Source organism: Ursus americanus, chromosome 3 (assembly GCF_024610735.1).
Source record: "Ursus americanus isolate L20-20 chromosome 3, mUrsAme1.1.p, whole genome shotgun sequence".
Classification (NCBI taxonomy): Eukaryota; Metazoa; Chordata; class Mammalia; order Carnivora; family Ursidae; genus Ursus; species Ursus americanus.
In genome coordinates, this window is record NC_142129.1 from 44,818,310 (window position 1) to 44,845,238 (window position 26,929).

Genomic DNA, 26,929 nt, shown 5'->3' on the forward strand with positions numbered 1-26,929 from the left:
CATTATTAACTAAATCGTTGTAAATAGAATTCGGCACTACATAAAAAGAATTATACATCATGACCAAAGAGGGTTTATTCCAGAGATGCAATGCTGGCTTGATACTTGAAAATCAAAGTAACCCGCTGTACTAACAAGCAAAAAAGTAAAGTCACATGATCATGTCAGTTTTTGCCGAGAAAGCATTTGGCACAATTCAACATCCTTTCATGATTAAAAAAAAAAAAATTCTCAGGGCACCTGGTTGGCTAAGTCACTTAAGCATCCGACTCTTGGTTTTGGCTCAGGTCATGATCTCATAGGTTGTGAGATGGAGCCCTCAACTGGGCTCTTCACTCAGCGGGGATTCTACTTGGAGATTCTCTCCCTCTGCTCTTCCCCCCACTTGCACATGTGCACGCTCTCTCTCTCAAACAAATAAATAGATCTTTAAAAAAATTCTCAGAAAAATAGGAACAGAGGAGAACTTCAACAATATGATAAAGAGCATCTCTACAATACCTACAGCTTAACATTATACTTAATTATAAAAGACTGAATGCTTTCCCCCTAAAACCGGGAATAGGGCAAAGATATCTGCTCTCGCCACTATTATTCAAGCTGGTGCTAGAAGTTCTAGCCAGTGCAATAACGAAAAAAAAAAAAAAAGGAAAGGCATACAGATTGGAAAGGAACAAATGAAACATCTCCTATTTACAGATGACATGATTGTCCATGCAGAAAATTCCCGGGAATCTACAAAAAAGTATCACCTAGAACCAATAAATGAGTTCAGCAAGGTCACAGGGTACAAGATAAACATATAAAAATCAATTGTATTTCTATACACTAAGATACATGGACACTGAAATTAAAAATGTAATAACCATTTATAATTGCCTTTTGTAAAACTAATATTTCTTATTGAGATGAAATTCATGTACCATAAAATTAACTATTTTAAAGTGAACAATTCAGGGGCTTTTAATACATTCACAATGTTGCCAGACTACTACCTTTATCTACTTCCAAAATGGTTTCATCACCCCAAAGGGAACCACATATACATTAAGCAATTACTTTCCATTCCTTCTTCCTCCCATTCCCTGGAAACCACCAATCTGCTTTCTGTCTCTAGATTTACCTATCCCGGATATTTCATATAAAAGGAATGTGACCTTTTGTGTCTGGCTTCTTTCACTTAGCATGTCTTTGAGGTTCACCAATATTTAGCATATATCAGTACCTTGTTCTTTTTTATGGCTGCATAACATTCTATTACATGTGTACACCACAACTTGCTTATCGATCCAACCCTTATTGGACATTTGGAGTGTTTTCACCTTTTGACTATTGTAATAGTGCTACTATGAACACTTGTGCACATACCTTTGAGTATCTCCTTTTTTATTTAAATATAATTAACATAGTATTATGTTAGTTTCAGGTGTACAAAAGGATGATTCAACAAGTTTATACATCTCTCAGTGCTCATCAAGGTAAGTGTACTCTTAATTCCCTTTGTCTATTTCAGCATCCCCCACCACCCACAGCATAGGTGTTTTTCTTGTCTCTTTTCCTCTTTATTCATTTGTTTCACTTCTTAAATTCCACCTATGGGTGAAATCATTTGATATTTGTCGTTGTCTGACTTATTTCACTTAGCTTTATACCCTCCAAGACTCCATGTTGTTGTAAATGGCAAGATTTCGTTCTTTTTATGGTTGAGTATTATTCCATTGTATTATTTATATATATTCTTTATCCACCTAGCTATATCTATCTATCTATCTATCTATCTATCTATCTATCTATCTATCTATCTATCTATCTATCATCTATGGTCATTACCATATCTTGGCTATTGTAAGTAATGCTGAAATAAATACAGGGGTGCATATATCTTTTTGAATTAGTGTTTCTGTTTTCTTTGGGTAAATACTCAGTGAAATTACTGGATCATATGATAATTCTGTGTTTAATTTTCTGAGGAACCTCCATACTGTTTTCTACAGTGACCGCACCAATTTACATTCCCACCAATAATGCCACAAGGGTTCTCTTTTCTCCACATCCTCACCAACACTTACTATCTCTTTTTGATTCTAGCCATTCTGGCAGTTGTTAAAGTGATATCTCATTGTAGTTTTGATTTACATGCCCCTAATGACTAGTGATGTTGAGCATCTTTTGATGTGTCTCTTGACCATCTGTCTTCTTTGGAAAAATATCTCTTCGGGTCCTCTGCCAATTTTTTAATCAAATTACTTATGTATTTGGCATTGAGTTGTATTAGTTCTTTCTATGTTTTGGAAATTAACCCTTATCAATATATCATTTGCAAATCTCTTCTCCCATTCAGTAGGTTGCCTTTTGGTTTTGATGATGGTTTTCTTCACTGTATGAAGCTTTTTATTGTGGTGTCATCCCAGTAGTTTTTTTTTTTTTTAAGATTTTATTTATTTATTTGACAGGATAGAGACAGCCAGCGAGAAAGGGAACACAAGCAGGGGGAGTGGGAGAGGAAGAAGCAGGCTCCCAGCAGAGGAGCCCGATGTGGGGCTCGATCCCATAATGCTGGGATCATGCCCTGAGCCGAAGGCAGACGCTTAACTGCTGTGCCACCCAGGCGCCCCCATCCCAGTAGTTTAATCTTGCTTTTATTTCCTTTGCTTGGGGAGACATATCTAGAAAAATGTTTCTATAGCCAATGACAAAGAAATTGCTACCTATGTTTTCTTCTAGGAATTTTATGGTTCAAGGTCTCACATTTAGGTCTTTAATCCATTTTGAGTTTTTTTTTTTGCATGTGGTGTAAGAAAGTGGTCCAGTTTTATTCGTTTGCATGGAACTGTCCAGTTTTCCCAGTGCCATTTTTTGAAGAGAATGTTTTTTCCCCATTGTATTCCCATTGTATAGAATAATTGATGAAGAAATGTGGGTTTATTTCTGGGTTTTCTCTTCTGTTCCTAGATCTTTGTGTCTATTTTTGTGCCAGTAACATACTGTTTGACCACTACAACTTTGTAGTATATCTTATTTTTTAAAGATTTCATTTATTTATTTGAGAGAGTGAGTGAGTGAAAGAGCATAAGCAGGAGGAGGAGCAGAGGGACAGGGTGAAGCCGACTCCCCACTAAGCAGGGAGTCCGACGTGGGGCTTGATCCTGGGACTCCGGAATTATGACCTGAGCTGAAGGCAGACGCTTAACCAACTGAGCCACCCAGGTGCCCCAACTTTGCAGTATATCTTGAAATCTGGGATTTCAGCTTTGTTCCTCTTTTTCAAGATTGCTTTGGCTATTCAGGGTCTTTTGTGGTTCCATACAAATTTTAGAATTGTTTATTCTACTGTGAAAAACACTCTTGGTATTTTCATAGGGGATGCATTAAGTCTATAGATTCCTTTGGGTAGGATGGACATTTTGATAATATTTGTTCTTCCAGTCCATGAGCATGGAATATATTTCCATTTGTTTGTGTCATCTTCAGTTTCTTTCATCATTTATTTTACAGTTTTTGGAGTACAATCTTTCAACTCCTTGGTTACTTTTTTTTTCCCCAACGTATTTCATTCCTTTTGGTGCAATTTTAAATGGGATTTTAAAAAAATTTTAATTCCAATTAGTTCACATACAATGTTATATTAGTTTCAGCTGTACAATATAGTGATTCAGAAATGTCATACATGGGGCGCCTGGGTGGCTCAGTTGTTAAGCGTCTGCCTTTGGCTCAGGGCGTGATCCCAGGGTGCTGGGATCGAGCCCCGCATTGGGCTCCCTGCTCTGCTATGAGCCTGCTTCTTCCTCTCCCACTCCCCCTGCTTGCGTTCCCTCTCTCCCTGGCTGTCTCTCTCTCTGTCAAATAAATAAATAAAATCTTAAAAAAAACCCGAAAAACCCCAAAATGTCATACACCACCTTGTTCGCATCATGACAAGTGCATTCCTTAATCCCCATCACCTATTTAATCCATTCCCTCACCCACACCCCTCTGGTAACCATCAGTTTGTTCTGTACAGTAAGAGTCTATTTCTTGGTTTCTCTCTCTCTCTCTTTACCCTTTTATCATTTGTTTATTTGGGTAAATACCCAGTGAAATTACTGGATTGCATGGTAATTCTGTGTTTAATTTTTTGAGGAACCTCCATACTGTTTTCTACAGTGACTGCACCAGTTTATGTTCTCAGCAACAGTCCTTTTTCTCCACATCCTCACCAACACTTATTATTTCTTTTGGATTCTAGCCATAGTTTATTTTGCATTTATTTCCCTTGCCTCAGGAGACAAAATCTAGAAAACTGTTGCTACAGCTGATGTCAGAGAGATTACTGCCTGTGCTCTCTTCTAGGATTTTTATGGTTTCAGGTCTCACATTTAGGTCTTTAATCCATTTTCAGGTTATTTTTGTGTATGATGTAGGAGTCTTCTAGTTTCATTCTTTTGCATGTAGCTGTCCAGTTTTCCCAACACCATTTGTTGAAGAGATGATCTTTTTCCCATTGGATATTCTTTTCTTCTTTGTCAAAGATTAATTGACCATATAATTGTAGATTTATTTCTGGGTTTTCTATTCTGTTCCATGGGTCTATGTGCCTATTTTTATGCCAGTACCATACTATTTTGATTACTACTATTTGTAATATAACTTGAAGTCTGGAATTGTGATGCCTCCAGCTCTGCTTTTCTTTTTCAAGATTGCTTTGGCTATTCCGGGTCTTTTGTGGTTCCATACAAATTTTAGGATTGTTTATTATAGTTCTGTGAAAAATGCTGTTGATATTTTTTAAAGATTTATTTATTTTAGGGGGGGCATGAGCAGGGGCGAGGGACAAAGGAAGAGGGAGAGAGAGAATCCTCAAGCAGACACCCTGCTAAGTGTGGAGCCTGATGCAGGATTTGATCCCAGGACCCTGAGATCATGACCTGAGCTGAATTGTGTTTTCATTTTCATTTGTCTCCATGATTTTTTAATTTTCCCTTTGATTTCTTGGTTGACCCATTCATTGTTCAGTAGCATTTTGTTTAGTCTCCATGTATTTGTCCTCTTCCCAGATTTTTTATTGTGATTAATTTCTAGGTAAATTTCTAGTTAAATGTGATTTCTATGCATGATATGATTCCTATCATTTTAAGTTTATTGAGATTTGTTTTGTGGCCTAAAAAGTGGTCTGTTCTGGAGAATGTTCCATGTGCACTTGAAAAGAACGTGTATTCTGCTGTTGTCACATCCATTTGCATGATAAATGTTTCTCCATTCCTTCACTTTCAATCGTCATGTGTCTTTAGGTCTGAAAGTGAGTCTCTTGTAGGCAGCATATAGATGGTCCTTGCTTTTTTATCCATTCCACCACCCTGTATCTTTTGATTGGAGCATTTAGTCCATTCACATTCAAAATAATTATTGACGGGTATGTACTTGTTGCCAGTTTTTTAGGTGTTTTATGGTTGCTTTCATAGTTCTTTTCTGTTCCTTTCTTCTCTTGCTCTATTCCCTTGTGGTTTGATGGCTTTCTTTAGTGATGTGCTTGGATTCCTTTCTCATTATTTTTTGTGTACCTTTTACAGGTTTTTGATTTGTGGTTACCATTATGATATATATACCATCTTATGTTAAACTGATGGTCACTTAAGTTTGAACCTGTTCTAAAAGCATTAAATTTTTACTTCCATCACCCACATTTTATGTATGTGATATCATACTTTATATCCATTTATTTTGCGAATCCCTTGACTAATTTTCATAGATATAATTGATTTTACTGCTTTTATCTTTTTACCTCTGTACTGGTTTTATAAGTGATTAACCTACTACTTTTATTATATTCATAGTTGCCTCTGAAGTTTTTCCCTTTCATAATTTTCTTACTCCTGATTATGTCCTTTTCTTTCCACTCAAAGAATTCCATTTAGGGTCACCTGGCTGGTTCTGTCAGTGGAGCATGCAACTCTTGATCTCAGGGTAGAGAGTTCAAGCCCCATGAGGGGTATAGAGATTACTTTTTAAAAATTAAAAAAATAATAATCCATTTTATGTTTGTTGTAGGGCTGGTTTAGTGGTGATGAATTCCTTTAACTTTTGTTTGTTCGGGAAACTCTTTATCTCTCGTTCTATTCTGAATGATAGCCTTGCTGGGTAGAGTATTCTTCATTGCAGGTTTCTTTTTCTTTCAGCGCTTTGAATGTATCATTCTGCTCCCTTGTGGCCTGCAGATTTCCTGCAGAAAAATCAGCTGTTTGCCTCATATGTAACTTTTTTTTTCTTGCTGTTTTTAAAAATTCTCTCTTAATCACTACTTTTTTTCATTTTCGTTATTATGTGTCTTGGTGTGGACCTCCTGGGGTGGGTTTTTTGGGAAAATTTTAGCTTTTATTTCTTCAAATAAATTTTCTGCCCCCTTTACTCTCTCTTCTCCTTCTGGGACCCATACGATGTGAACGTTATCACACTTGATAATGTCCTTGAGTCCCCTTAACCTGCTCTCATTTTTTATTATTCTTTTTTCTTTTTGCTGGTCCACTTGATTATTTTCCATTACTCTGTCCTTCAGGATGCTGATCCATTCTTCTGCCTCCTCTAGTCTACTGTTGATTCTCTCTAGTGTATTTTTTTTTAAGATTTTATTTATTTATTTGACAGAGAGAGAGACAGCCAGCGAGAGAGGGAACACAAGCAGGGGGAGTGGGAGAGGAAGAGGCAGGCTCCCAGCGGAGGAGCCTGATGTGGGGCTCGATCCCAGAATGCCAGGATCATGCCCTGAGCCGAAGGCAGACGCTTAACCGCTGTGCCACCCAGGCGCCCCCCCCCCCAGTGTATTTTTAATTTCAGGTATTGAATTCTTCATCTCCAGTTGGTTCTTTTTAATATTGTTCATCTCTTCATTGAGGGTCTCATTGAGATCCTCTACTGTTCTCAAGGCCAGTAAGTATCTTTATGACCATTACTTTGTATTCTTAATCAGGCATATTGCTTATCTCCATTTCATTTGCTCTTTTGCTGTGGTTTTGTCCTGTTCTTTCCTTTGGGACATATTCCTCTGTCTCTTCATTTATCTAACTCTGTGTTTGTTTCTACCTATTAGGAAAGTTAGTTACATCTCTTGACCTTGAAAGTAGTGACCTTATGAAGAAGGGTTCCTGTAGAGCCCTACAGCACAATGTCCCCTCTTCGCCAGAACCAGGGGCTTCAGGGTGTCTCCTATGTGGATTTCACATGCTGAGCCTCATTTGCCTTCATGGCAGTTGGCTGCAATGGCTCACTTTGTGTGTTGTGGGCCAGGTTTGATCACTGTGCTGTTAAAGGGCCAGTCTGAAACTGTCATGGGCTTGTAGTTGGGTAGTGTCAGCAGTTAGACCAGATGCCTGTCCTCAGCCCATTTGCTGGGGCTGCAGTAGCACCAACTTGCAAGGTGCTCTTCTTGCCTCGTCCCCTGAGAGGCTTTTGCTAGTGGGTGGGCCTGGCATCAGGCCAGATGCCTGCTGGGGCTGCAGATGCGCTGATCGGCTGGGCACTCTCCCTGCACTGCCAGTTATAAGGTTGGGCTGCTGGGGCTGTGAGTATACTGCTGTGTGTTGTTATCTTCCCTTCTCCCTGGGGCAGGATTTACTTTGGAGTGCCAGTGGTCTTGCAGGGGCTGCCTGCAGGATGAGATGTGGCAGGAGCTGCTTTGGAAGCACTCCTACTTAGGGAGGCGTGTAGGAGGGGCAGATCTGCAGCAGAATGTGGGTTTGGGTCGTGTAGTGTTAGCAAGTAGGTGGAGAATGTTGGTGCTGTTTCCTGCAGGTGTCTGGCTGTCTAGCCTGGGGAGGTAGAGGGGGAGAGAAAATGGCTCTTGCCAGCTCATTTGTTCTTAGAGAAGTCTCCTAAAGATCCCTGCCCCTCCAGCACACATCGCAGGATTAGTAAATCAACCTCCCTCATGCATACCCCAGGCACTTTTCAAACTGCTGCTTCTATGCTGTGTCTCAGTGGGGTTCTTTGTTATACTATCTCTTTAAGAGTGGGGACTCAGTTTCCTAGCACCCTCCAGACTGTTGATTTTTAAAGTATGTGGAGTTAAGCCCCAATGGTTATGAAAATTCATGAAGTTAAGCACTACTGGTTTTCAAAGCCAAATGTTATGGGGACCCATCTTTCCAGTGCAAGTTGACCATGTCTAGGGTGCCTGATGTAGGGTCTGCTTCTTTCCCTTCTCTGTGCTTGTGGTGTCCCTCCTGCTTGTGGTTAGTCTCCCTAGGAGTTTGGTTCCTATCCCTGTCTCTGTCCCTCCTACCCTTTTTGATGTGGCCTCTTCTCTATGATTGACTGTGGAATGTCTGTCCTGCCAGTCTTCAGGTCATTTTCTGGGTTGGAGGCACTGATGTGGTTGTTATCTAGGTGTGCCCATGGGACAAGGTCAGCTTAAGATCCCACTAGTCCACCGCCTTCCCAGAACTTGAGTATCTCTTTTCAGTTATTTTGGGTTTATTCCTGGGAGTGGAATTGCTGGATCATATGGTAATTCTATGTTTAAACTTTTGAGGAACCACCAAACTATTTCCCACATTGGCTGAACCATTTTACATTCCTGCCTATGATGTATACAATTGCTTTTTTAAAAAATGCAATATTTAAATGTAAATCTTACAAAGCATATATAAGCCTTGTATGCTGAAAATGATAAGACTCTGATGAAAGAACAAAGATCTAAATAAATAGAGAGACATACCATGTTTACGGGTTGTAAGGCTCAAAATGATTAAGATGTCAATTCTCCCTGGTACAGGTTTAAAACAATTCCTATAAAAATCCTAGCAAGGGGTGCCTGGGTGGCTCAGTCATTTAAGTGTCTGCCTTCGGCTCAGCTCATGATCCCAGGGTCCTGGGATCGAGTCCCCGCCTCAGGCTTCTGGCTCAACGGGGAGCCTGCTTCTCCCTCTCACTCTGCCTGCTTGTGCTCTCTCTCTCTCTGTCAGATAAAAAAATAAGTAAATAAATAAAATCTTTAAAAAAAATCCCAGCAAGATTATTTTTCCAAAAATTATGTTGAAAGTCAAAGAAACTAGAATAGTTAAAGCAATTTTTTAAACAATTTTTTAAAGATTTTTATTTATTAATTTATTTGGAGGTGGGGGAGGAGCAGAGGAAGAGGGACAAGCAGACTCCATGCTGAGCACAGAGCCTGATGTGGGGCTCGATCTCACAACCCTGAGATCATGACCTGAGCTGAAATCAAGAGTCAGACACTCAACTGACTCAGCCACCTAGGTGCCCTAGGTAAAGCGACTTTAAAAAGTAAGAATAAGATGGGAAGAATCTTCCCAATTTCAAGACTGTATGGAATTAACAAAGGGATAAACACATAGATCAGTGGAACAGAACAGAGAACCCAGAAATAGACCCGCACAAAGGTGCAAGGTAATTTAATGGAGGACTGGGGGGACCATAACCTTTAACAAATGGTGCTGGAGCAGCAACTGGACCTCCACAGGCCAGCAACAATGGAAGGAAGGAAGGAAGGAAGGAAGGAAGGAAGGAAGGAAGGAAGGAAGGAAGGAAGGAAGGAGGGAAGGAAGGAAGGAAAGAAGGAAAGAAGGAAAAGAAAAAGAAAAAACTAACCTTAACTCAAGTCTCCTACAAAATTTTACTTGAAATGGATCATGGGCTTAAATGTCTGACATAAAACTATAAAACTTTTAGGGAGAAAAATGAGAAAAATCTTTGAAATCTAGGGCTTGTGAAAGAGTTCTCAGACTTCATACAAAAAGCATGATTCATACAAGGAAAAATTGATAAACTGGACTTCATCAAAACTAAATCCTTTGTGAAGCATCCTATTAAGAGAATGAAAAAACAAGCTAGGAGTGGAAGAAAATATTTGCAAACCACGTATCTGACAAAGGGCTGGTCTCTAGAATATATAAAGAATTCTCAAAACTCAATAGTAAAAAAGCAAACAATCCACTTAGAAGATGAACAAGAGATGCGAAGAGACATTTCATCCAAGAGGAGAGAACAGATGGCAACGAAGGCACATGAAAAGATGTCCAACATCATTAGCAAATTAAAGCCACAGTGATGTATCACTATCAGCACACGCCTATCAGTGTGGCTACAATAAAACATTGTGACAGCATCAAATGCTGGTAAGGGTTCTCTGAAACTGGGTCACTCACACATTGCTGCCGGGAATGTAAAGTGACACATCGGCTCTGGAAAACAATCTGGCAGTTTCTTAAGAAGCTGAGCATGTGGGGGCACCTGGGTGGCGCAGTCAGTTGAGCACTGAACTCTTGGTTTCGGGTGAGGTCATGAGCTCATGGGTCCTGAGATGGAGCCCTGCATCAGGCTCTGTGCTCAGCAGGGAGTCTGCTTGAAGATTCTCTTCCTCTGCCCCACCCCTACTCTCTCTCTCTCTCTCTCTCTCTCCATCTCTCTCAAATAAATCTTAAAGGAAAGAAAAGAAACTAAACATATGGGGCGCCTGGGTGGCTCAGTCAGTTAAGTGTCCGACTTTGATTTTATTCATTTATTTGAAAGAGAGAGACTGAGAGAGAGAGAACAGGAGCAGGGGGAAGAGGAGAAGCAGACTCCCCGGCTGAGCAGGGAGCCTGACACGGGAATCGATCCCAGGACCCTGGGATCATGACCATGAGCTAAGGCAGTCACTTAACCAACTGAGTCACCCAGGCGCCCCTCAACTTTTGATTTTGGCTCAGGTCATGATCTCAGGGTTGGGAGATAGAACTCTGTGGGGCTCTGCACTGGGCGTGGAATCTGCTTAAGATTCTCTCTCCCCCTCTCCCTCTACCCCGCCCGCACCTCTCTCCCCCTCTTAAAAAAGAAGGAGCAGCAGCAGCAGCTAAACATGTAACTACAATATGACCCAGCAATTGTGCTCCTGGACATTTATTATGTTCACATATAAACCTGTATGTGAATGTCTACAGCACCTTTATTCGTAATAGCCCCAAACTGGAAACACCCAGATGTCCCTCAACAGTGAATGGTTAAACAAACTGTGGTAATCTGTGTGGTAAGGCAATGGAGTACTACCCAACAATAAAAAGGAAAGGACCATTGATACATGCGATGACCTTGAATATTCAGGGAATTAGGCTGAGTAAACAAAACCAATCCCCAAATGTTACATACTGTATGCGCCTATTTATATAACGTTCTTGAAATGACAAATTATAGAAATGGGATACAGATTCATGGTTGCCAGTAACTAAAAGGGAACCGATGTGGCATAAAAGGGCGAAGTGAGGGATCTTTGTAATGATGGAAATGTTCTGTATCTTGACTGTATCAGGGCCAGCATCCTAGTTGTGATCTTACACTGTGGTTCTGGAATATATTAACACTGGGAGAAATTGGGTTAAGGGTGAATGGATCTCTCTGCATTATTTCCTCCAGCTGCATATGAATTTGTAATTATCTCAAAGAGTGATGAAAAACAAAAAATAACTATGCATTTTTTAAAGTGATGGAATTAGCAAAGAGCAAGAAACTATTAAAAATGACCAAGAAAACTAGAAATAGAACCAAAATGCGTAGAAAATAAATATATTGTTAAAATTAAGAACTTAAATGGATGGTGTATTGTTTCCTAGTGCTGCTGTAACGAGTTACCACAAATTTAGTGGCTTAAAACAATGCGAACTTATTTTCTGACATTTCTGAAGGTCAAAAGTCTGAAATTGGTCTCACTGTGCTGAAATCAAAGTGTCAGCAAGACTGTTCCTTTGGAGGCTCTATGGAAGAATCCATTTTGTTGCCTTTTCATCTTCTAGAAACCCCCTTAGTCCTTGGCTCAGAACCCTGTTCCTCCATCTTCAAAGCCAGCAACACCAGGCCAAATTCTTCTCTGCTTACCATCTCTTTGATTCTCCTTTTTCTGCCTCCCTCTTCCACTTATAAGGACCCCTATGACTACATTGGGCTCACCTGGTTAATCCACCATAATTTTCCCATCTTAAGGTTAGCTGATTAGCACCCTAAATTCCACCTGCCACCTTAATTTTGCTTTGCCATATTCAGTTTCCAGGTATAGGCCATGGACATCATGGTGGGAAGGGTATTTATTACTCTGCCTACCACAGATGGGTTAAAGAGCAGATTCAAATCTTTGCAAAATAATTGATGAATTAAAAAACAGAAATGAAGAGGTTACTCAGAATGCAGCCAGAGAAACAGGATATGGAAAATAGGAGCGTTTAAAAGCCATGGAAGATAGAAATCAGAATCCTAGAAGGAAAGATAATTTTTCTAATTTTTCTACCAGAGGTTAATATAAGGTTAAACTGAAAGAATCAATACCTTTATTGTCTTCGTTTTGGTGTTTACAAGTTGCACTTTCTATCCCTTCAATTTTACATTTGCAAAGTTTTACTTTTGAGTTATGAACACGCTTTTCTCAGAAGATAGCCTTTGGTAGGAACTTAGGAGCATTTGTGGTCACGTGACTGAATGTATTTTCGTGTGAATGACAATTTATAGAATCGGTATGCCTTATGTAGACCTTCCCCATTTAAAAGTTTGAAAATTGGGTCGCCTGCGTGGCTCAGTCAGTTGGGCGTTTGCCTCAGGCTCAGGTCATGATCTCAGGGTCCTGGCGTCAAGTGTAGGTCTCCCTGCTCAGCCGGGAGCCCGCTTCTCCCTCTCCCTCTGCTTCTCCCCCAGCTGTGCGCGCTTTCTCTCTCACACAAATAAATACAATCTTTAAAAACATAAGTAGTTTAAAAATATTTTATTGGGGAAATTTATTAAATTTTATTTTATTGGGGAAATCACTGATTAATGTATACAGTATAAAATGTACACTGCCAAGAACAAATTTAAGAACAGGAAGAAAGGCTTGGATTTTTAAAAGTATAAATCAAAATAAATGCTCTGATGTAAACTTTGAGTACTTTGAGCTAATTTTCATCTAGGCGCACGTGTGCTATTTTAACAAGTTTCACCTTCGCGCCCAGGCTTCGCCTCTGGTTGCAGGATCGGGGCGAGGGGGCGGGTACTTTTAAAGGAACTGGCTTGGGCTCCTGGCTACCGTGGTCCAATTGGAGCTTTGAGTTCCCAGGCTTGCCACCACTGAGCGAACTCTCCCGCCTGCTCACTGGGCCCTGCGCGGTGGTCCGCCGCTCGCTCTCCGGCCGGGAGCGCCCCTTGGGGCTGCTGGCGGCCACTTTCCGCGCGCCGCGTCTCCCGACGTCCCGCGAGCCAGCGGCCCGAGCGCCGACCCCGCCTCGTCCCCCCGCGCTGGCACCGCCTCCGCCCCTCCGCGCCGCCAGCCAGGGCGAGCGGGCGCGGCCGCCAGTACCCTCCCGGCCAGTTCCCGTTCCGGGCCGGGACGCGGCTGCTCCAGCTCTGAGCCTCCCGCAGCTGCCAGTGCTGCGGGCTCCCCCGGCCTCGGCGCTCCCCGGTCTCCGCGCTCCTGGGCCTCGGCGCTCCCCGGTCTCCGCGCTCCTGGGCCTCGGCGCTCCCCGGTCTCCGCGCTCCTGGGCCTCGGCGCTCCCCGGTCTCCGCGCTCCTGGGCCTCGGCGCTCCCCGGTCTCCGCGCTCCTGGGCCTCGGCGCTCCCCGGTCTCCGCGCTCCTGGGCCTCGGCGCTCCCCGGTCTCCGCGCTCCTGGGCCTCGGCGCTCCCCGGTCTCCGCGCTCCTGGGCCTCGGCGCTCCCGGGTCTCCGCACTCCCAGCTCTCGCTCTGGTTCTCAGCTGCTGCGAGGTCTGCACACGTGGAGCCCAAGTAAGTTCTAGCGACGGGGGATGGTTCGCACGGTGAAGTTTCTTGGGGTCCTGGGCGCTGCTAGCGAGGAGGCGCAGAGAGGAGGGATCCTGTTTGTGGGTGGAATGCAAAACTCCCCTGGAAGAGCTCCGGGGGAACAAGAAGGAGAACCGCAGACAGTTTGAGGAATGCAGGAAAAGTTCAAACGATGAACTTCAGCGTCTGCGGAATCATTGATCCCTTGTTAGGGGATTTCTAAATCTTGCGTGCAATTTAGAATGCCCGGTCCGCACCCCAGACCAATTACGTCAGAATCCCTGGGGGTGGGACCCAGGCCTCTCTAGCGTTTAAACTCCCCAGCTGATTCCAGTGTGCAGCCGGGGTTGGGAATAACCAATGATCAAATAAAGGCTGGCTGCCTAGGAGGGTGGAAAACAGGCAAGGACCTTGATGGAGTTCAGCTGCAGACGGATCCCGCTGCACCCAGTGTCCTGCGTGGTCTTGGGGACCCGGCAGCGGGCTTCCCTCCGGCTTTCCGAGCGGCAAAAAGGGGAATGTGACTATGCTCGGCAGGGTAAATAACGTGTTCAAGGAACTTCCTATATTCACAGTCTTTTGCCCCATTGTGAGAAACAGAAGGACTGCGGGTCCTTCTCTTATGGTCCCTGATTGGTTCTGCATTCTGGAAGGTGACACCATTGTGGCATTTGAAATGAAGTTGGGGGAAAACCAGTAAACTCACGGCTTCAACAAATTCTGGGTGATCTGCTTTAAGGGTGAGGCCAGGTGTGTTTGCCACAGGGTTGGGTTTGTCCCTCCTTCTAAGAGCCTCCACCTGGGTTAGACGATATCCAGCGAAGGGTGACTCTACTGTGAATATCCCAGAGGAGTGGGTTTCACAGGATGGACCCTTCCTCATCCCCGGGAAGACGGTGGGGAGAAGTAGCTATAATCCCAGAAGCAGGGTCATTGGACAAGACACAGACTTCTACCACATGTGCAGGGCAGATAAAAGTGGATTTGAAACAAGCAAACACCGGGAGGTGGAAGAAAGGACTTCGAAAGGTTTTAAGAAGAGTACCTTTAATTCTTGTGGCGTGGAGAAATAAATTCTGAGCTTTGGAGTCCATCAAACCTGGACCCGAAATCAGGTTCTGTCCCTTCTGATATGTGACCATAGGTAAGTTACCTGAAAACTGGGGATAAAAATAGTAACTCTGTCCTGGGACTAATATAGTTAAAGGAGATAACGTGTAGCAAATGCCTGGCAGGGCAGGTGGCACGTGGCAGGTGCTCTGTGAGTGGCGGTTCTTTGTGTCCGACAGCTGTTTTCTTAGCATGGCCACGATGGGGTGGGGAGTGTTTGTCCAGAAATTGTCTCCCTCAACATTCCATTCCCCAGCTCTTCTCCTGCCCTGCTAAGGGGAGGGTTCCTTCCCCCTTGGGCCTCTGGGTGCTTTGAGTTCTGGAATCTCAGGCCACCAGTTCCCCCCACCCCCTGCCCCCAGGGCTAATTGATGGCTCTGGAATACAGCTTTACTCCATGTGGTGGGAATGAACTTCTTGACAAAAGAAAGCAGTCCTTAATCTTGAGACTTCTCCATCATGCTGCCCCATAGATAAAAAATGTGCTCCCAAGAAAGCTGGGCTGTCTGTAGGGTCTTGGAGTGGATGTGGCTGTCCTACTGGCAGTGTCCCCAGGGGACACCCGGGCTGCTCTTGTTTTGCCTCTGACTCTTGGCCTAGGGACAATGAATCGTTCTTCAATGGCCAAGCACCGTCCAGAATTTGGGGAAGGGGGACCCAGATCCTACAACTGTCAGTGCCAACATCCCAGATGGACCTTTCACCCTGCTGTGTGTGTCACTGTCAGGATCACTGACGGTAACAGTAGCACAGTTTAGACACTGATGATATGAACAGTGATGTCATATAAAAATTAAGATCAGGTGTTTTTACAGTATATATGCAATGGTGATTTTTTTTTTTTTTGCTTAAACAAGAATATTAAATTCTTGTCTCTTTTTATCTGAAGAAAAGAGTTCAATATCTTCTTCAAAATATAAGACCTAAGCCTAGGATTTGAGGTTTAAGTTACCGGTTTATTTTACAATTCTCTTTTTTGGGATGATTTTAGGCAAGATGAAATTAGAAAAGCTAAAATTTGTCCTTGTGCTGAATTTTTGTCATGCAGAACTGTAGATGCTTTGCATGTTTCTAGAAGTCCTGTTTTCTTTCATGGTCTGGGCAAAGTCAATTGTGTCCTGCACAAAGGGCCTCCTTTCATCAGGACCTTAGGGATGTGGGCTTCTTGATTTTTCAGCCTGCCTTCTGGGGGAGGGGCCTGCGCGATACTCAGGCAACTCTGTTTGGGTAGAGTCTCCCTGTCCCCTGCGAGGGGAGATGGGGATGGGTGTTACACGCAACTAATGAATCATCGAACTTTACATCAAAAACCAGGGAAGTACTGTATGGTGACTAACGTAATATAATTAAAAATATTATAATAAAAAGAGTGCTAGGGGAAAAAGGGGGGCCTTTCATCCACAAAGTCTGAACTTTTTTGCGGGAAAAGTCTTGGTGCATCAAATGCTCATTGAGGACAAGGGTTTTTTTTTTTTTCCAAACTTGCCTCTTAGAAGTGAGTAGTCATTGAAACTAAATTTCAATTAATTTATGGTTTTTACCCAATGCTGTACAATTTGTCGAAGCAAGACTTCCTGGCCTGAATTCTTATTCTTGTGTTTTATCTAGAATGGCCACAGACCAAACTGTGTGTGAGCAGAGATTATGTTGCAGAGTTGGCCAAACCAGGCTCGTCACCACCCCTGCCTTTGCCCTCCCCCTGCCGGGCCGCTGATGCCAGCCGTGTCTGGGGGGCTGTCACCCTGAGGACGTCCTGGGCCTCTAGTGCCCTCACAAGGGACGTGTGCTAAAGCCAGCAAATCTGAAGGGTAGTCTAGTAAACTGCCGTTTTGGACAGCCTATGACCCCAAACCAAACCTTCTAGAAGGAACTTGGTGGAAAGCTAGGCTTTTCTTTGGGGATATCCTTACTTCGAACAGTTCATGACAGTGGGCTCTTTCATTGGAATGGAGTCACTCATGGACCCCATTTATCAAGGAATAAATGCTTAATAGGAATTCGGGCACGTCAATGGTTTCAAGGAGAGACGTAAGGTCTATAACAAATCCAGACAGGCAGGACTGAAGCGGAAAAGACTATGATTTGGGGGTCAGAACTGAGCTCAAGCCCCTGCTTTGTTCCTTAACTGTGTGACCTCAGCCAAGACACTCAACCTCTCCAACCCTGTGTCCCCCTTTGTCAGATAGCGATAGGCGTTCCTTCTTTACAGAGTGGCCCCTGTGTCCCCCTTTGTCAGATAGCGATAGGCGTCCCTTCTTTACAGAGTGGCCCCTGTGTCCCCCTTTGTCAGATAGCGATAAGCGTTCCTTCTTTACAGAGTGGCTTTGAGTACTGGATGAGGTAATTGATGTAAAGTGCTCAGCCCACCACCTGGCTTTCAGGCAATGGTCGTTATGATGATGATGGTGATGAAGATTGCTGGGGTTGGAGTGCTGGGGTTGCCCTGTCTGAGCTGTGTGGCTTTGGGTAAGGTACCTAACACTCCTGAGCCTCGGTGTTTGTATCTGTAAAATGGGGATACCTCTACCTGTGTGGAAGGAGTGCTTGGAGGCTTGATGAGTTGACGATGCCCCTGATCTGGTAGACCCTAAGTAAGAGCAGACACGGAGATTTACCGTGTGCAACCCTGATCCAACAAGCCTCCGGGCTAGTTGTCATTGCCCCCATTTTTTTTTTTTTTCAGATTTTATTTATTTGACAGAGAGACAGCCAGCGAGAGAGGGAACACAAGCAGGGGGAGTGGGAGAGGAAGAAGCAGGCTCCCAGTGGAGCAGGGAGCCCGATGCAGGGCTCGATCCCAGGACTCTGGGATCACGCCCTGAGCCGAAGGCAGACGCTTATCGACCGAGCCACCCCGGCGCTTCTCATTTCCCTCATTTTACAGACGCGACAGCTACGGCTCAGTGAGATGGAATAACTAGCTCAGAGTCCACAGATAGTAAACGCCGCACCTGGGGTTTGAAGCCGAACCCTGTTACCAGGCCCCCGGCCCCCCGAAGCAGAACTCCACAAGCGCCCCTCCCTCTGCTCACCTCCTCCACGTCCCCATGCCTGCCTCCTTGTAATCGAGGAGCTCTATTTCTCACACAGGGCCCCAACTTCCAAAGAATCGTCTGCTTATGAAGGGAAAGTGGGACTCCTCCCCCACCCCAGATTTGCAGCTTTTAAGTCTCAGCGGGCGCTTCCACTGGCCGAGCTGATACCCACTGGGTGTGGTGGGGCTGGGGGAGCCCTGCCGTTCACCTGGACTACTGTTCTCAGAGTGGGTTATAGTGTTTATTTTGATAAAGATGTCATCTCCGTGCACTGAGGTTGTTAGCTGGGTGTAGTAAACCTATCTTCCCCCAGACAGGGGTGTGGGGTACTTGGGGCGACAGAAACCAGGCCTGGAAGTTCCAGATGGGGGCTCGGGGACACAACAGTATTTAAAGAACATGCCCTCAAAAGTGCAGGGCCCGTTCCCAAGTAGATTGCCTTTTCAGAAGTTTCTTACTCCTCTTCCCTCTTCTGTACAACTCAGTAGCTTTTGCCTCTTTGGGGAATCTGGCAGTCTTCCAAGAGGCGTGAGCCAGTGGAGCCCTGGCCCAGATAATCAGAATCTCCATCGAGTGGATTGTGGATGTTTACGCCTTTCAGAGAATGAGGTGGCAAGTGTTTTTCGGGCTTTCCCCTGGGTGTGAAGTGCTTTGCTGGCTCCCCAGCCTGGTGTCGAGGGCTGTTAGAAAGCTCTTTGTAGCTCCTGGTTCCTCTTGGCTCACGGGGCCTTCCATTCTTCACATTAATTCAACAAATATTATCAGAAGACCTTGCCAGTGCCAGGAGTCCATGAAATTATTTGGGCTACAGCAGTGAATGGAAGATACCCAGCGCCTGGCGGAAGGGAGTTCACAGGCTAGCGAAGGAGGAAGGGGTGGGACACACCAGTACGCAGTTCTGACCTGGGCTAAGTGTTTAAGTGGAAACAATAGAATGTCCGGAGACAGGATATCAGAGCTAGACTAGGATTCAGGAAGTCTGGGATACGCCTTTTCAAGAACGAGTCTTTTTGACTAGGACTCGGGATGGAAAGGAGTCCAAGCATGCTGGACACAGGGAACAGCCTGTTTGAAGGCTCAGAGGTGGGAAAGCATTGGGTGTGTTGGGGAATGTGCAGAGAGAGCTAAAGAATGAACCAAACTCAGGCCAAGCAGAGCCTCCTGGGCTGGAACGGATTTGGAATTTTATTCTAAAAGGCAATGGGAGGCCTGGAGGAGCTCCTTCCTCCCCGACCTTTTCTGTTTGTAATCTACAAGAAAAAGATAATTAGCGACCCCTATTCGTTAAGCTTTATAAACCTTGTCTTGATATGTGAGGCAATTCTGGAGACAGAAATTATGGTTTTCAATTTCTAGATGAGCCAACTGAGGCTCAGAATAAAGTAAAAGAGGGCAGAGCCAGGAATCGGGGCACCGGCTCTGTGGTTCTCCGGGGTAGGTGTGTAAGTGCATGTGGGCCTCCTGGAAGCCAGCATCCTTCAGCAGGAGCCTCCGTGGAAGGCGGCGGGGGATTCCAGTCCTTCCTGGCTCCTTGGAAACCGAAGAGCAGAGGCACGTTGGGAGTGTGGTTGTCAGAGCATCCGTGTCTGCAGGTGCAAAATGCGGGGAATCCCGTCCCCCGGCCAAGGGCAGGGGCATGGGACCGTCTTCCATGCTAGTCTGCTCTCTCGCTGGCTTTCGCCCAAAAGCCCTCAAAGAGGTACTTTCTCCACCATGTTCGTTAACTGGGGAAATTGCATACACTTAAAAGGCACAGAGTTTGGAAAAAAGGAAGCTCTTTATTTGGAGCTTTTAGGTCACAGAAAAAGCCTGCAAACCAGAAGGGGCCAAGACCTCACATGGCATGCCAGCTTGCTCTGGGGAGATCTGCACTGCCCCCTTTCTCCCTACTCCTGTGACATTGTAGGTCCCAGAGTGAGAGGCCATGGCAGGGCAGGTGTATTTTGGCTGGTGGGTGGGTGTGCTCCCTAAGATAGGACACACTGGGTGAGGACTCTGGAGGGCCCAGGCCGGGGTGTTGCTGCCTCGTGGGGGGAACTTGGCATCTTCTCAACCTCTCAGCACCCCACAGGGCCACACTACACACATCCCAGATACCCTGCGGCCGGGCTCTGTGATAGATTTGTGTCCCAGGCGGTTCTGACTGTGGCGGCATGATCAAGTGGGATGAATGTAAGAGTCTCCAGCTAAGTGTCTTGGCCGGCAGTCACCAGTGTTTATTTACTCAGGGTCAAGTTGCAACTCAAGCCTCTGAGGTGACTGACATATTCTGTTCTTAAGGAGTGCCTTTCCTTTGAGAAGCCCCAGACACTTTGTGTATTCGTTCTGAATGCCATCTCCAGATGTCCTGGGGCTTCCGGACCTGACGCTTTCTCCCGCCTAAGTACTTGAACCCACTTACAGAGTTCCAGATCCGGGTCTCGGGTTCAAGGCTCTGTTGTCTTCTGTTGGCTTTCTTTATTGAGATATTTCTGTTCACTGGCCCCTCGGAATGAATACCAAGCAGGGTGGTTTGGGAACTTTGTGTTTCAAAGCCTGGATAACACCAGGAAAATAACAATCAACAGTCTCACATCAGCCCCCTAAGACATCGCGGGGGCATTGTCACAAAGCATAGGTGATTTTGTGCCGAGAGCGTGCAGAGACAGTGCCCTGGAAGTGGAGAGCTGAGCTCTGGTTGAACTTAAGGCAGCAGCTAATATAAATGCCTTCGAGCAATCGCGAGTACTGGTGCCTGCGAATCTGCATTTATCCACTAATGCACTTAGCAGGTGACCTCCCTAAGTGAGTGAGTTAACTCGGGGAATCCACGTATCCGTTCAGCGCATGCTAATGAAGTTTTTTATCTAGCAGCCTCTATGTTCTAGAGAGAGGGTGACACCAGAGAGACACCATCCTTCAGAGTCAAATACTGCGCCTTGAGGATGAACCAGGCTGAAGTCCTAGCCTAGTCTCCCTTCTTGACTCTGATACGTGCCTACAGGGCGGCCAGTGCTATTCCAAACACTGTGTGTATATTCACTCCTTGAACCCTCCCAGCGGTCTTAGGAGGCAGGCGCAATTCTTACCTGCGTTTGACAGGTAAGAGCCCTGACGCGCAGAAGGGTGGCACGGTGTCGTTTGTCCAACTCACGGAGCTAGTGGTTGGCATCAGATCAGCTGGGTTTCGAGGCTTGGCCCTTCACTGCCACCATCAATCAATGTGAAGGGAGAAGTCAGGAAAGCAAAAGGTGAAGTACCTGTCCTCTGAGAGAAATGGGAATAAAGTCCTGTGGGAGTTCCCAGCCGGGAGAGCCGGGCTGTGGGGACGAAGAGGGCGAGGGGGCCCCACCCGTCCCCAATCGGACAGGTGTCAGCCCCTGCTGGGGAGTGGGGGTGGGGCATGTGCTGCCACCGCCCAGGCAGCTCTTCTAACCAGAAGCATCTGCCTCAGTGCCAGGAGATCTGGGTTCTGGTTCTGGGGGATCCACTCTGCCCTGGGCCTCAGTTTCCTCACCTCTAAAATGGGGGCATTGAACGACATTCTGTTCCACTCCGGAAGTCCATGGTTCCGGCAGAGAAGGGAGGGGCTGGCTCGGCCTGCATTGTCCACAGGGTTTCTTGACCAGAAGGTTTGACTGTGAGGGACGTGGAGTCAGACACTTGACTTCCCAGAAGGTCCTGGCGGCTGAAGGCATGGCTGCGTCCGTATCTGGAGTCCTGGGGCGCTTTCACAAGAAAGGAAGATAGAAACAGAGCTAGATGGAAGGAGGGGGAAGGGGAGAGAGGGGGAGAGGGGGGAAGAGACGGGAGATTATGAGAGACTGACTGACTGACTGACTTCTGTATCTGCTTTGAAATTCTGAGGGATTAAGGGCTTTCAGATCCTTAAAGTAAATGAGTGTTAATGGAGCTCGAAAGCTTCAAATAATCATTGTGGCCTCAGCCATCTGCTGCGTTTTCTCCAGAGGGAACTGTCCGCGGTTTTCTGGTATGACAGAGGCATGCAGGAGTGGGCTTGTTTTCCAGGATAAGAAATTAAAAACAAAGAAGAAAAATGAAAAGACAACAACAGAGAGAGAGCACGCGAGCGTGAGATGGGGATGTAGACCCATTACAGAACGGCGGCTTGTATTTATCTCCTGTCAGAAGCCTGGGAGCGTAATCGAACTAATGTTTTTGTGGATCATGCAGCAGGGAAAGTGGGAGCCAATTTGAGTTGACCCGTTGTGTGTGTTCTCGGCACGGTTCTACCGAGATGGTGTGGAAGTAGGCCGGGCATTCGCGTTCTGTGAGCTCGCCGTTGGGATGGGTTAGTCCACCTTGTTGGATACCTTGAGTATCCCGGTGCTTCAAGTCAACACACACAGTATAATGATCTTCAGCCTTTTAAAACTGGTCTGAGGAGGCTATGGGTCATAGTCAAAATGAATCTTACTCAAGAGAGGAGAGATTTCCTTGAGGAGATTCCAGCTACAGCCCTCAATGCTCATGGGTGTGTGGGTTCAAGTGTTGCTGGGGTGTAACCATTAGGCTGGCGGGGTCCATTTGAACTGGCGTTTTACAATCCGGGTACTATCTCTGAAGTAGGTGGGGCATGGTGGCTTTATTGAACTCATCTTAAATCTTCATTCAATAAGTAACTACCAGTTGCCTATTATCTGATACCGGTGATCGATTTCTGTCCTCCAGGTCCGTGGCAGTGAGTGTGTTTTAGAAACCCATATTGTGTATGGCAGCCTGGGGCTTTGCCAGAGATGGTGTTTGCCGGTTAGACCTTCGTGTCGGAAAGAGCAAAGAATCTAAAACGGTTTCATTGGTAATGGTACCTTTTGGGTGGGGAGCAGATATTGGGTGGAAAAATATGAGGTCCTTTTGGCCTCATCCATCAAAATGAAAACATCACTCAGGCTCAGAACGTTCCATAGAAGGCAGTTGAGGGGCGCCTGGGTGGCATAGTGGTTAAGCGTCTGCCTTCGGCTCAGGGCGTGATCCTGGCGTTATGGGATCGAGCCCCACATCGGGCTCCTCTGCTGGGAGCCTGCTTCTTCCTCTCCCACTCCCCCTGCTTGTGTTCCCTCTCTCGCTGGCTGTCTCTATCTCTGTCGAATAAATAAATAAAATCTTAAAAAAAAAAAAAGGCAGTTGAGCCGATATTGCTTTAAACTGCAGAGCTTTGTGCTACATGAGAGGAAGGGGAAACGTAAAGGGAAATGAAGTATTTAGTAATCATGGAGCATTTCTTCCGTAAGGCATTGCTCGAGGTCCTAAAATTGAAAACCACCTACCTGAAAGTCAGTTTTGTTGGTGTTTTTGCTCTGTAATTTTTGTGTGAGTAATTTTTGTGTGAAGATTGATGTTTTCACTTCAGATGCCTTCTTTCAAACCAGACTTACTGGCAATACCATGAGTGGACAGCCTCCTACTAAACTGAAGACAAAATAAAACTCTTCCCACCCACACACCTGTCAGCTTGACTGTGATATTTCGTCAGACCAGAAGGAGCATTTTGTTTATTCACAGGTGCGCAGAAAGAGTCGTAGCACCCTATTTGAGTTTGTTTGGTTTCAATGAACTGTCATTTCGTTTAATGGGGACGGGGCCTTTTTGTCTGGGGGGATGGGGTTTTGAGTTGAAAGTCAAAGTTCCTTAGGACAAAATGTTGCGGAGAATGTTTCACTGACCTGTCTCAAAATGTCCTGAGATGCCCTGAAGATTAAAAAGGCTCCAAAGTGGGGCTCCTGGGTGGCTGAGTCAGTTAAGCATCTGACTCTTGGTTTCAGCTCAGGTCATGATCTCAGGGTCATGGGATCGAGCCCCATGTTCAGCTAGGAGTCGTCTTGGGTTTCTCTCTCTCTTTCTAGGTCTGCCCCTCCCTGCCCCATGCATGCACATTCTCTCTTTCTCTCTCTCTAAAATAAATAAGTAAATCTTAAAAAAAAAAAAACAACTCTAAAGTAACTTTATGCAAGTACGTATTCTTTTTCTGAGAAGTTAAAACATTGCAAATGAAAGTACTACGCAATCCTGGTGCTCTCCTTGCCTGTCCAGAAGTAATCGCTATTCTCAGAGTGTATCGTCTCCCAGAGATTCTTCTTTGCATTTATGTTTATACATGTATGCTTGTAGAAAATATATAGTGTTTTGTGTGTTTCTAGGACTGGCGAAATGGGCAAGTTCTATAAATGTTACCCTCTGTATTTCTTTCAGCAACTTGAGCTTTTCAGGTGATGCTATGTCTTGAAGATCTTTCTGTGTCAGTACATATAGCTCCGTAACGTTCTTTTTCATCTCTGATGGTGGCTCGTACCCGACCATCCTGACAGTCGTGGTGATGGTGGCCGGGGCCGTGGTGCAGTGGTTCTGGGACAAGTAACTGGGTGAAATGACACGATGTGGGGCCACCGCAGATGCGGCCGCCTCAGCCCCAATCAGTAGTATGCGTGACTTCCTTGTGTGCCTTTTTCCCTGTTTAAGATGTTAGTATTTTTTTCATAGGTGACTGTAAGCGAGAGGTAAGCGGAGAATGGTGTTTTATTTTAACTTACCTCTTGTCTCAACAAATAGTCAATTTTATGGTACCTGAAGAACAGTTGTAGCGGCTTGTCATTACTACAGGTGGTCCTTTAATGTCATGGGGTCGTGCCTTAGAGAAACGGCTGTCTTGAGAAGGAAGGGCGAGGGCTGTGATGTGCCTCCTGTTCCGCCTCCAGCCAGCTGTCTGGCCTGTGACGATGCACTTCACCCCTCTGGGCCTCAGTTTCCTAATGTGCTGAATGCTTTTCTTGCCCAAAAGCATGGTATCTGTCAGGCTGGGCTAGGTTACAGATAATCCCCAAATCTCAGCAGCTCAGACAACAGAGGTCTGTGTCTTGCTTGTACTGTGCCCATCACAACCTGGCAGGAGGCGGTCCTCACTGCTGTGACTTGTGGGCCCAGGCGGATGGAGCAGCCGCCATCTTGAAGGAGCTGGTCAGAGCGCCAGAGGAAGAGCAGTTGCACATTGACACCCGTGGGGACGAGACTGAGAGCTTCCTACCCAGAGTAACTCCTTCCACTTCCGTTCACATTTTATGAGTCAAAGCAAGTGACTTCAAGGGGGGAGGGAAGTGTAACCCTACCTTGTACCCAGGAAGAGAGTCCAAACTGTTTTTTTAAAGATTTTATTTATTTATTTTTTATTTTAAGATTTTATTTTATTTTTGTGAGAAAGAAAGCGAGAAGGAAACACAAGCAGGGGAGGGGCACAGGGAAAGGGAGAGGAAGAGGCAGGTTCTCTGCTGAGCAGGGCTCTTGATGTGGGGCTCGATCCCAGGACCCTGGAATCATGACCTGAGCCGAAGGCAGACGCTTAACTGACCGAACAACCCAGGTGCCCCTAAAAGATTTTTCTTAATTAATCTCTACACCCAACATGGGGCTTGAACTCACAACTCCGAGATCAGGAGTCGCGCGCTCCGCCGAATGAACCAGCCAGGCACTGAACGAGTCCAAACTATTTAATGAGCCACCTACTTCTATCACTGTGTTATTTTGCAAGGAAGCAGGAGGAAAGTCTGTGAAACTGTCCCACAGTCAATGAAATCCTATCCCATATGCTGATCCTCCCTATGTATTTTCTTCCCCTGTGGCCTCCCACGTTTCCAGAGAGCAGCAGCCTGTTTGGAACTCACATTTTGAGACATGAGCAGAACTTGGCAGCAGGGGGCCAGGGGAGGGCCGTGGCAGGTGGCGACGGGGTCAGCATGGGTGCAGAGGCTCAGAGCGCTGGCCAGATTCCACAGCACCTGACGCCGGCAAAGCTGACTTTGGTTTGTTCGTGTTTGTTTCCCGTCTCCGTGTGGAAAGTGTCCGAGGCAGAAATGCTTGCAGAATGGCCTGACTGCAGAGCTCGCCGTTGAGAACACTCGGGGTTGTAAGTCTAAGTTTGCCTCTGCTGCGTTGTTAAAGAATGTTTGAAGCAACAGGCCTCAGATCCCTTAGGGATCTTATTTGCTATTGCAACACCAGTTTGTGGAAAGCTGTGTCATTTGTTCTGAAATCTCTTTCTTTCAGGCCCAGAGTGAAAGAGGATTCCCAGTAACTGGGCGTCTAAGAAAAGAGTGAAATCATGAGGCCCGTGTAGATGACGGGAAATGATTTTCTTGAGGTTTCTGGAAGCCAAATTCTGTCCTACTCATCCTGGGAGTTGACATTCATAGGAATACTGGGCCGGGTGAGCTCTGCACCCTGGCTTTGCCGGGTGATTCTGCACAGAGCAAAGCTGCTGCTGAGCGGACGTGTTTGCCAGCATCTAACTCACCGTCTCAGAGACAACACTGAGCCTCTCTCTGTTCAGAGGGGTTTATCATAAAGATGCACAGGATAGGGGGTGGCACCCCTGGGTGGCCGGGGAGACTGTGTCCCTCAGCAGTGGGCAGCCTTGACCGAGCACTTGTGTGCTGGGGTTATTGGGACTCTGTGTGTCTCACATTCCAACTCCTAGGGGACCGGGGCTCGAAGCACTTGTCCTGGTCACCCGCGGCCGCAGAGGCTCCAGCGGGGTGGAGGGAAGCCCTGCGGGGAGCTGCAGGCTGGCGCTGTGGCCTCATTTCTCATTTGGTGTGCTCACCGCACTTGAAACCTCTTGTTCTGTCCATCTGTCCTGCCGGATTATAAACTCTGTGACTTTGGGAAGACAGTTAACCTCGTGTGCCTCAGTTTCCTCATTTGTAAGTCGGCGGTAACCATGGCCTCTCTGCCACCTAGTGTTGTCCTGAGAATTGAGTCAAATAATAGAGAAGATTAAATCAGGTGATCATTACTGAGTATTTACTCGATGCCTGGTCTAGGCACTTCGAATAGGAACTTGGTCCTTACAGCAACACTTTGAGGCGGGGACTGTCCCTGTGAGGAAACCGAGGCACAGAGAGGCTGGCTAACTTGCTAATGAGTGGTGGGCCCCTCAGCCTGGCTGGCTCCAGAGACTACATCTAGCCCTGTGTTACTGTCCCTCTCCTGGGGAGTGGAAAGCAGGAGCCGGATGCTGGGCCCCTAGTAAAGGGCTTACTCAGTGAGGGTCTTTCTGTGTCCTGCTGGGGCTACCAC

General features: G+C 45.8%; 1 protein-coding gene across 10 annotated transcripts in view; it reads left to right on the plus strand.

Annotated features, from left to right (window-relative positions):
- The window catches only part of NOD1 (nucleotide binding oligomerization domain containing 1), an 83,094-nt gene that overhangs the window by 2,157 nt on the left and 54,008 nt on the right, over window positions 1-26,929 (plus strand). For 5 of the 10 annotated variants that reach the window (XR_015723910.1, XM_045792931.2, XM_045792939.2 and 2 more), the window contains exon 1: window positions 13,566-13,703. The gene's annotated coding sequence lies outside the window, so the exon portion shown is untranslated. Of the gene's footprint in view, window positions 1-1,420; window positions 1,479-13,565; window positions 13,704-14,685; window positions 14,863-23,825; window positions 25,758-26,929 lie in introns of those variants that run through there. The other 5 variants (XM_045792933.2, XM_087860946.1, XM_045792936.2 and 2 more) reach the window with 5 other exon arrangements.